This window comes from Alligator mississippiensis, chromosome 11, assembly GCF_030867095.1.
Source record: "Alligator mississippiensis isolate rAllMis1 chromosome 11, rAllMis1, whole genome shotgun sequence".
Lineage (NCBI taxonomy): Eukaryota > Metazoa > Chordata > Crocodylia > Alligatoridae > Alligator > Alligator mississippiensis.
In genome coordinates, this window is record NC_081834.1 from 21,744,658 (window position 1) to 21,753,635 (window position 8,978).

At 42.5% G+C, this 8,978-nt stretch overlaps 1 long non-coding RNA gene across 1 annotated transcript; it reads right to left on the reverse strand.

Moving 5' to 3' along the window:
* Window positions 1-316: 316 nt before the first annotated feature.
* Window positions 317-6,645, reverse strand: LOC106738377 (uncharacterized). Its single transcript, XR_002086996.2, has 3 exons — window positions 6,482-6,645; window positions 5,984-6,056; window positions 317-1,614 (listed from the first exon to the last, which is right to left on the reverse strand). It is a non-coding gene; the product is annotated as an uncharacterized LOC106738377 (long non-coding RNA).
* Between the last annotated feature and the right edge of the window lie 2,333 nt (window positions 6,646-8,978).

An 8,978-nucleotide genomic window follows, 5' to 3' on the forward strand; every position in this document is an offset into this window, starting at 1 on the left:
CTTTCAAGTGACCTTGAGCTGATGCGAAGATGGCATATTTAGAAAAGAGACATAATTTTGTCTCTGGTAGCTCCGTTTCTCAGCTCTATTACAAACAGCAGTGTCAAAGGATACTGACTTACATGCATTAGATTTGTGATTAGAAGTATTTTACACTAGGGACTTAGCTGAGAACCCAAAATTAAGGCCAGTTTGGTGGTAAAAATGTTTGCAGGATATTAATTTCATTTAGAGGAGTTATTTTGTTTAACTACAGTTATATACCAGAAAAGGGACCGGCATGAGTGTTGTACCAATAAAAAGTGTTTTTGCCAATACAGTTTATTTTATTTGAGAAAGTAGAAAGAAGTCATGCTAGTAAAAGCACTGTTTTGCAGGCATAAACTGTATGTATCCTAGGACAGTATAGATATACCAGCAAATATTTTCTACAGCAGCTAGGTCTAAACGTCCTTAGGCTACTTAATGCATTACAGTCCAATATTTAAAAGCCAGAGTTTTACCTTTACAGTTTTGTATATCTGTCCTCCAGAACATTCAAAGCACATTACAGAATTGTAAACTATTATTAATTGAGAACCTGTCTCTTCTCCAGGAATGAGTCATTCATTATCAGATCTGACATGTACCCACAATTCAAGAAATTAACTCTTATACAGTATTTTTAAAACTATCTCAGGAAAACTGGATGCAATTCTATGTTAAAAATTTAAGGCCCAGGGCATATGCAGTTTATATCGCACCACGTATATACATAAACCAGTAAGGTTTGTTTTGCATTGGCATCGTCATGCTTCAGCAAGTGTGTAACAACAAAGGGGTGGGAAATGAAAAAGAATAACTAGTTAATGCAGAGTTCTCTCCCCTCCAGCTGGCCAGAATGTAATGACCCACGTAACACAATTTAGATTATTATTATCCTTGTATCCATGAAATCACCAGAGTCAATGAGAGCTTACCTCAGTAAGGGCTTTGGGATTAGAGCCATACAGATAAGATAGCAATAGCTGACAATTATTTTGCTATGCAGTCTGAATTTCCTCTGTTCATAAAACTCACAGAAATGACCGTACCTTTTGATGTGAATATGTGATTTAAGAAACAGGCAAAATTAAGGAGCTGGCATTTAATAACAAAGTCTTTAAATTTATTAATCTAAAAACAGTCTTTCAAGCTGGTATCCACAAGAAACCCAAAATCTAATTTCTCCTTAACATTTTCCATCTCCTTTATCCTTTGAGGTCCTTCCTGCACTTTCTATCCAAGTTCGTGAAAGGAGATAAAAGTGTGCAGTCTTCTTCAACATGCAAGCTAGTTCCACACTGGAGTATTTTAAGATGATTTGTCCCTGGAGAAATTCTTTGCTTTTTCCTTCCTTTTTGTCATCCTCTAGGCTTAGCTCAATAAAAGGCAAAGGATCACTGATCAGAGCAAACTGCTGTACTTGAATGGGAGATGCTGATGGTAAAATACGGTTCACTTGTTGAAGTATATTGAGATGGGACTGCAGGAAATGAGAAACGTTCCACCTGTCTGTTTCTTGAATCACTTGGCTCTTCACAAAGCTTTCTTCATGACTTCTTTATTATGTTGTTCTTTTTGCCTTTGTATTCCCTAGCGAAGAGACATTTCTAGGTTCATTTCAGTAATGTCAAAATAATTGAATCAAAACCAAGAACAAAGAATTGCAAGAGCTGTGTCTTGATGAATTTATTATCAGAGTAATTGATAAAAGTTCTTAAATTTCCCAGTAGGCATCTCAAGTTCAAAAACCTAGCAGGAGGCATGTACAGAAACAAGCACACAGTAATTTTAATACTGTTTTCACCTTTCCCAAGTGCTCACCTTTATTGTATATAATATTTGTACTGAGTGGTCTGAGTCCATGAAATGATGCTTGTTGTTATAAATTTTTACCAAATAAATAACTCTAAGGTTTGCTTTGCACCACTGTAAATCAGGAAGAAATCCATTGAAGTCAATGATGCTGCAGTAGTGAGAAAGCCTTGTAAATGAGAGAAGGATCAGGACCCTAGGTCTTAAACATTAAAATATACAAACACGTATGGAGTATATGGTTCTCGTACAAGGTACTGCAACTGCATTCCTGAGTACAATTAATTTCCACTAATGTTAATGGGAGCCCCATGCTTAGATCAGAAGGCAGCTTTTATTATAGAACACCATGGCATATTTCAGTAATTGCAAAAGAATTGCTCCTGTTTTTCTCTCAGCCAAATGTTAAATTTGCACAGAAAATGTGTCCACTAGTAAACAATTCTGACATTAAATTCAGTCAGAAAGTGATGACTCCCAAGTCTTATCTCCTGAGTAAGCCATGGGCATAGAAGGTGTTCTTTTTCTAAGGGCAACATTTGCAAACTGGCACAGGCTGTGCAACAGTGGTCACGTGCAGACATTCAGTTTCTCCTGGGTGAGTTGCTGTTCTCCTGGGAGAAACCACAAATGTACAGATGTTAAAGTTTTTCTCCCAATGCAAAAATAACTGCTCCAGGAGAAAAATAAGTGGAGAACAACCAGGGTCAAAATGCTCCCAGGATAATTTCTCCTGTGAAAATGAATGTCTGTACACATTATCTTTGAGAGAAACCACAGAACAGTCTTCCATCTTCCCAGGGTGCTTTGCTCCTGCCTCATTTCAGCCCCTGCTGCTCAGACTGGACTATTTTGCTCCAGACCCAAGGGAACAGAACCTGTCCCTTTCACAACCCACACATTATACTGCAGGAAAACAGACTGCAAACTGATCTGGGTCAGCCAGCAAGGCTGCCCTGTGCACTGCTGCTATATATTTCTTGTGTATATGGTATAAAGAAACTCTTTGACAGATACTTTAACTATAAGGACACAAATTAATAGCTAAATGAGAACTGAACAATGATCATAAAGAATACATTGCAGTACAATCTGTCACCAGACACATTGAAGGAGCCTGCAGAGTATGCTATAATATAAGTATAAGGGCCTATTGATTGTGCAGCATCAGCACTGCAAGCTCTCTGCTCTTCAGGGGCTCAGCATATAAATGTCTGTTCAGGTGCCTCTGGGTAAAATTTTCTACTAGGAGAACAAACCCAGGAGAATTCTCCCAGGTCATTTGGACATGTGTATGCAAGGCTGCTTTACAGGACAAGGACTTCCCATGCTGGGATACACAACTTTTTACACCAGTGAAGAAAGACCTCTGATGGAGAAGGAAGAAGCTGTGTTGAAAAAGAACTAAGTGCTCAGCACTGATATACACATTTTCTGTGCAAGTTTTTTCAAAAATATTTGGCTGAGAAAAAAAAGAGCCATTACTTTGTGACTGACCTTCATACAACATTAATAAATGTTATATTAAGAAATTCTCAGTCTTGTGTATATGGTATAAAGAAACTGTTTGACAGATACTTTAACTATAAGGACACAAACTAATAGTTAAATGAAATTTCTGCATTAATCATAAAGAATATAATCCCTGAAAAAAACCAAAGTTAAAATTGAGGTCCTAATTCTAAACTCTGCTGGTAAAAATAAACCATAAGACAAAATTGCTTTTGTTATTTGGTATCAGATACACCAGAGAACCTTGAGAAAATGTCCTTGCCATGCTCTTCTGCTTAAAAAATATAAGGTTATTATTATATCACATGAAATACAAGGTCATACTATGCTGTGCTGCTGCTTGCATTTAGGATGTTGGTCTGTCACCGGGGACCCTAACCCTGTTACTGAATTGAGGGGGAAAGAGAGATGGAGGGGCAAGGATTGGAGCAGTTGGGGTGAAAGAGAGGGACCCATGTCAGCAAACCGGGGTCCTGCTGCTTTACGAAAGCAAAGCATAAGAACTATAGGGCTCAGTGGCAATGCATAGGGGGTGCACAGGGGTGGAAGTGCATGCCCTGAGAACACCAGTGCACCCCCTGACCAGCTGCGCTCACCGCTTAGGCAATGGGCAGGGGAGGCAGGTGGGAGCACCAGCCAGGAAGCAGTGCTCCCAGAAGCGGCCACAGTGATCAGCCGCCTTGTGATCAGTGCCCCCCCCCCCAACTAAGGTGGCACCAGTCGCCCATGACAGTGCTGCCCTGTAATTAAGAGAGTAGAGGCTCTTAAACAAGTGTAAGAGGAGGCAAGAGGAGGGGGCACTCAAATACATAAGCCCCTGCCTGAGCCTGGAAGGGAGGGGAGAGAAATTCTGCCAGGAACAGGAGAAGGTGTCTGCCGGGGAAGGGCAGAGATGTGGCAGCTCATGTGCTTCAGGCATCAGAATGCCATGACTCAAATGCCAAGGGCTAGTGAGGGCTTGCCTGCCAGGGAGTATCATCCTCCTCCTGTGAAGTTTGCACACTATGAGGGGAAGGGCTTTGAATAAAGTGGTAGCACTCATATTTTTGTGTGTGTTGTGTTGTACCCAGGGACGGAAGAAGTTTCCACTGAAAAGCAGCAGCAGAAGTTTCCTCTGAAAATTTAACTTATTTTTTTATGTTAAAGTTAAACTGGTGAACTGAACATGACTATTAAGTGGAGGAGGAGATTACAGATTGGGACAATCTGCCCAAGACTGAGAGAGGGCAGAAAGAGTTGGCTGGGGCCCAGAAGCCGGGGGCCAGAACAGTGGCTCTTGAGCTAGCAGACCTAGCCAGAGAAAAGGGGTTGAGGCTGAGGGGGCAGAAACCCCAACAAAGCTTGCAGAGATCAGAGAGCCAGGCAGTGAGGAGGGTGAGAGTCCCTCACTTAACTGTTAAATGGTAACATCTTGAAGGCATGGGCCTGACTATGGTGGTGGCTGGAGGTCATGATTATTGTCTATAAGATGTAATTGAGGAATTGACTTATAGGAGAAGATCCACCCCACATAGTGAGGAGCAAGGGGAGCCCAGAATATAGCACACCTAGCACCCCATCTCTGTCACCAGCCACTTGAACTAGAAACTCTTAAAGATCACGTTGTGGCAGGTGAGAGATAGGAAGGGAGGCAGAACCCAGGGGTTGTGAGCAGGCAGGTCCAACCACCATGGGACCTCTATCACCAGATCAATTGCCTCAGGTCTGCTACATGGTCTAAAGCATATTTTGGTTACAATCAATGTTTTATGTGATTCTGCTTTTTCCTGGAAAATGGTGAATTAAAAGGCCAAAATAAAAATGTTTTATAGTCTATTAAAAAAAAATTACCATGTAATACACTATTTTCACAACAACTCTAAAAGTAGTTTTGAGAGGACTAAGGCAGGCAATCTAGTTTGAAAGTAATATGCTCACAATATTTAAGGTTAATAATTCTGCTTCATTTCTGCAAATTTGAGAATGGAATTTTCATCAAGCCATTATTTTTTTCTGCATATTACCACATCAATCTGGAACCTGTTGTGCGAACATGCACATCACAGACTTGTGTTAAGTCATCCCACTGACACTCATCAGTGCTGCAGTGTAAGCAGTGGGTTGCAATTTCTCTGTAATTTACCAACCACTAACTATTTTAGTGCCCACTGCAGCTTCTCCCAGCCATGGGCATGAGCAGTTTGAGAGACATGGGAAGAAATCAAAAGGATGATTTGACATCATTGCCTACAATAACAAGGGACTGTACTGACGACTCAGGAAGTCCCCTCCAGCCCTATACTCCTGAAAACAGATAAAAGTTGATACTAAAATCACTGAGTAAACGCTCAGAGGGTAAATTTAACTCCTCACGGTGTTTTTGAGGGCTAAAAATCTTACTTATCAGGAGAGACCAGAATGATCATGAGCTGTTAAATGCTGAATTCTAGATTCTCCCTATAACCTGTGCATATTCACATTGAGGATTTAACTGATTGACCTCCTTTGCCAGGATGGAGTGATAAATTAGACCCATTTGCTTTGCACCTGAATGACTCAGAGGCTCTGAGAGAAGACAGATTTGTTAACAGCTATCAAGCTTTCAAGAAATGGTACTATATCAGAAAAAGGTGCCAAATCTCTTTCTTCCACTTACCCTAATTCCACATCCGTGCCTATGAGATCAGGTGCCACAGGAGAACTTGCAAGTGGAACAGACAGCAGCTTTTCTACAGAAAGGAGGAAATTTACCTTTCAGCTTCTCCTCATTGTAATAAAGGATGTTGTCCTGGATCCCACCTCAGCCCTTTTAAAAAATGCTTAGCATGATAGGTTTGGTCTTACTGTGGTCTCTAATTCATTACATACAAACCCCATGTCAGTGTGTAAACAACTCATCTTCTTAGTTTGTAAATGCTAATTGTTGCTAATGTAAATGTACCAATTTTACATCTTTTATTAGGTAACTACCTACAAGCAAATATGCCACAAGAAAATCAGAACCCAGGACCAGCATTATTTATGTCCTACAAAACCTCCCAAGCAACTTACATAATTACCCACACTCTGAAAACTAATTCCAAAAATAGGATTTCTTTTCTACTTTCAGTTTTATTCTTTGCATCCTATTGCTTCAGTGGCACATATTCCATACCTTTAGGATAGAGCTGTTAGACTCTTCAGTGCAGTGTTGCCAACTTGCATGTTTTTTTCATGCCACTCATGATAAAAGGGGAGTGGATGCAATGACCCAGGAGGTTCCTTCCAAATCAATGATCCCAAAAACAAATCAAGATTGAAAACAGAGTCAATGAGTTAATGCTCAGAAGGTAAACTTAACTTCTTACAACATGGCTATGACAGCTAAATCTTATAGCTCTAGCTTCTGGTGTCCATTGATTATATGAAATACTTTAGTAAGAAGCTGGTAAAACTTGTTAAAGGCCAACTTCACATTCACAGAAACAAAACTAAGGAATAGTGGTGTGCAAAACGGGCCGTATTCAATTTGGATTCAGCCTGAATTGGGGACAGTGATTCAATTCGTTAATTCAGATCACTGTCCCCAATTCGATTCAGCCGAATCCAAATCTGAAGATTCAATGCTGATTCAGAGAATCAGTGATTCAGCCATAGACACAGCTTTAAATGTTTTTTCTACATACCTCAAGATACCAAGTGCAACTCGTGAATGCTGTGATACTGGGGGGGATGGAGCATCATCTCCTACTCAAGGAGCTGGTGAGCATCATAGCCCAGCCTCTAGCACAGATCTTTGAAAACTCTTGGCGCTCTGGTGTAGTGCCCGAAGACTGGAAGAAGGCCAATGTGGTGCCTATCTTCAAGAAAGGGAGGAAAGTGGATCCGGCTAACTATAGGCCCATCAGCCTGACTTCTATCCCAGGGAAGATCTTAGAAAAGTTTATTAAAAAGGCCATCCTTAATGGACTGGCCGACGCCAACATCTTAAGGGATAGCCAGCACAGGTTTGTTGCGGGTAGGTCTTGCTTGACCAATCTCATTTCCTTCTACGACCAGGTGACCTATCACCTGGACAAGGGAGAAGAGATTGATGTCGTATATCTTGACTTCAAAAAAGCCTTTGACCTGGTTTCCCATAATCACCTCTTAGAGAAACTGGCCAATTGTCACCTTGGGTCCTCCACGATCCACTGGCTGGAAAACTGGCTCCGAGGTCGGACCCAGAGGGTAGTAATTGATGGAAGTCACTCATCGTGGTGTCCTGTGACCAGTGGGGTCCCCCAAGGCTCTGTCCTTGGACCCATACTGTTCAACATCTTCATTAATGATGTGGACACTGGAGTCAGAAGCAGACTGGCCAAGTTCGCTGATGACACCAAACTTTGGGGAAAAGCATCCACACCAGAAGACAGTCAGGTGATCCAGGCTGACCTGGACAGGCTCAGCAAGTGGGAGGATGAGAATCTGATGGTGTTCAATGCCGATAAATGCAAGGTTCTCCACCTTGGGAAGAAAAACCCGCAGCATCCTTATAGGCTCGGCAGTGCTATGTTGGCTAGCACTATGGAAGAAAGAGACTTGGGAGTCATCATTGACCACAAGATGAACATGAGCCTGCAATGCGATGCTGCGGCTAGTAAAGCGACCAAAACGCTGGCTTGCATCCATAGATGCTTCTCAAGCAAATCCCGGGACGTCATTCTCCCCCTGTACTCGGCCTTAGTGAGGCCGCAGCTGGAGTACTGCGTCCAGTTTTGGGCTCCACAATTCAAAAAGGATGTGGAGAAGCTTGAGAGAGTCCAGAGAAGAGCCACGCGCATGATCAGAGGTCAGGGAAGCAGACCCTACGATGACAGGCTGAGAGCCCTGGGGCTCTTTAGTCTGGAAAAGCGCAGGCTCAGGGGTGATCTGATGGCCACCTATAAGTTTGTCAGGGGTGACCACCAGTATCTGGGGGAATGTTTGTTCACCAGAGCGCCCCAAGGGATGACGACTAGGTCAAATGGTCATAAACTACTACAAGACCGTTTCAGGCTGGACATAAGGAAGAATTTCTTTACTGTCCGAGCCCCCAAGGTCTGGAACAGCCTGCCAGCAGAGGTGGTTCAAGCGCCTACATTGAACACCTTCAAGAGCAAACTGGATGCTCATCTTGCTGGGATCCTATGACCCCAGCTGACTTTCTGCCCTTTGGGCAGGGGGCTGGACTCGATGATCTTCCGAGGTCCCTTCCAGCCCTAATGTCTATGAAATCCCAGAGGAGCACAGGGGGGCCCACGCGTGCTCAGCAGTGAACCTGGAAGGGAACCAGAAGTACTTCTGGTCCACTTCTGAGTCTGCCGGGGAGCACACAGGGCTCAGCTCAGTGATTGGGAAAAAACATTTAAAGCTGTGTCTATGGCCGAATCGCCGAATCTTTCCAAAACTCTCCAAATCCATTCAGAAGGTTCCAATTTGATTCGGAGAAATTAAAGGGTCTCCTGATTCAATTCGGATTCGGAGATTCAGTCACTGAATCAGGCGAAATCTCCACCGAATCGAATCAGGGACTGAAGCTTTGCACAGCCCCGCTAGGGAAATACAACCTAAACGAGATCAATGTAAGACAGGCATGCAACTGTTTGCAGAACTTCACTTAAAAAGGCCTTCAATGATTCAGTATTAAACAA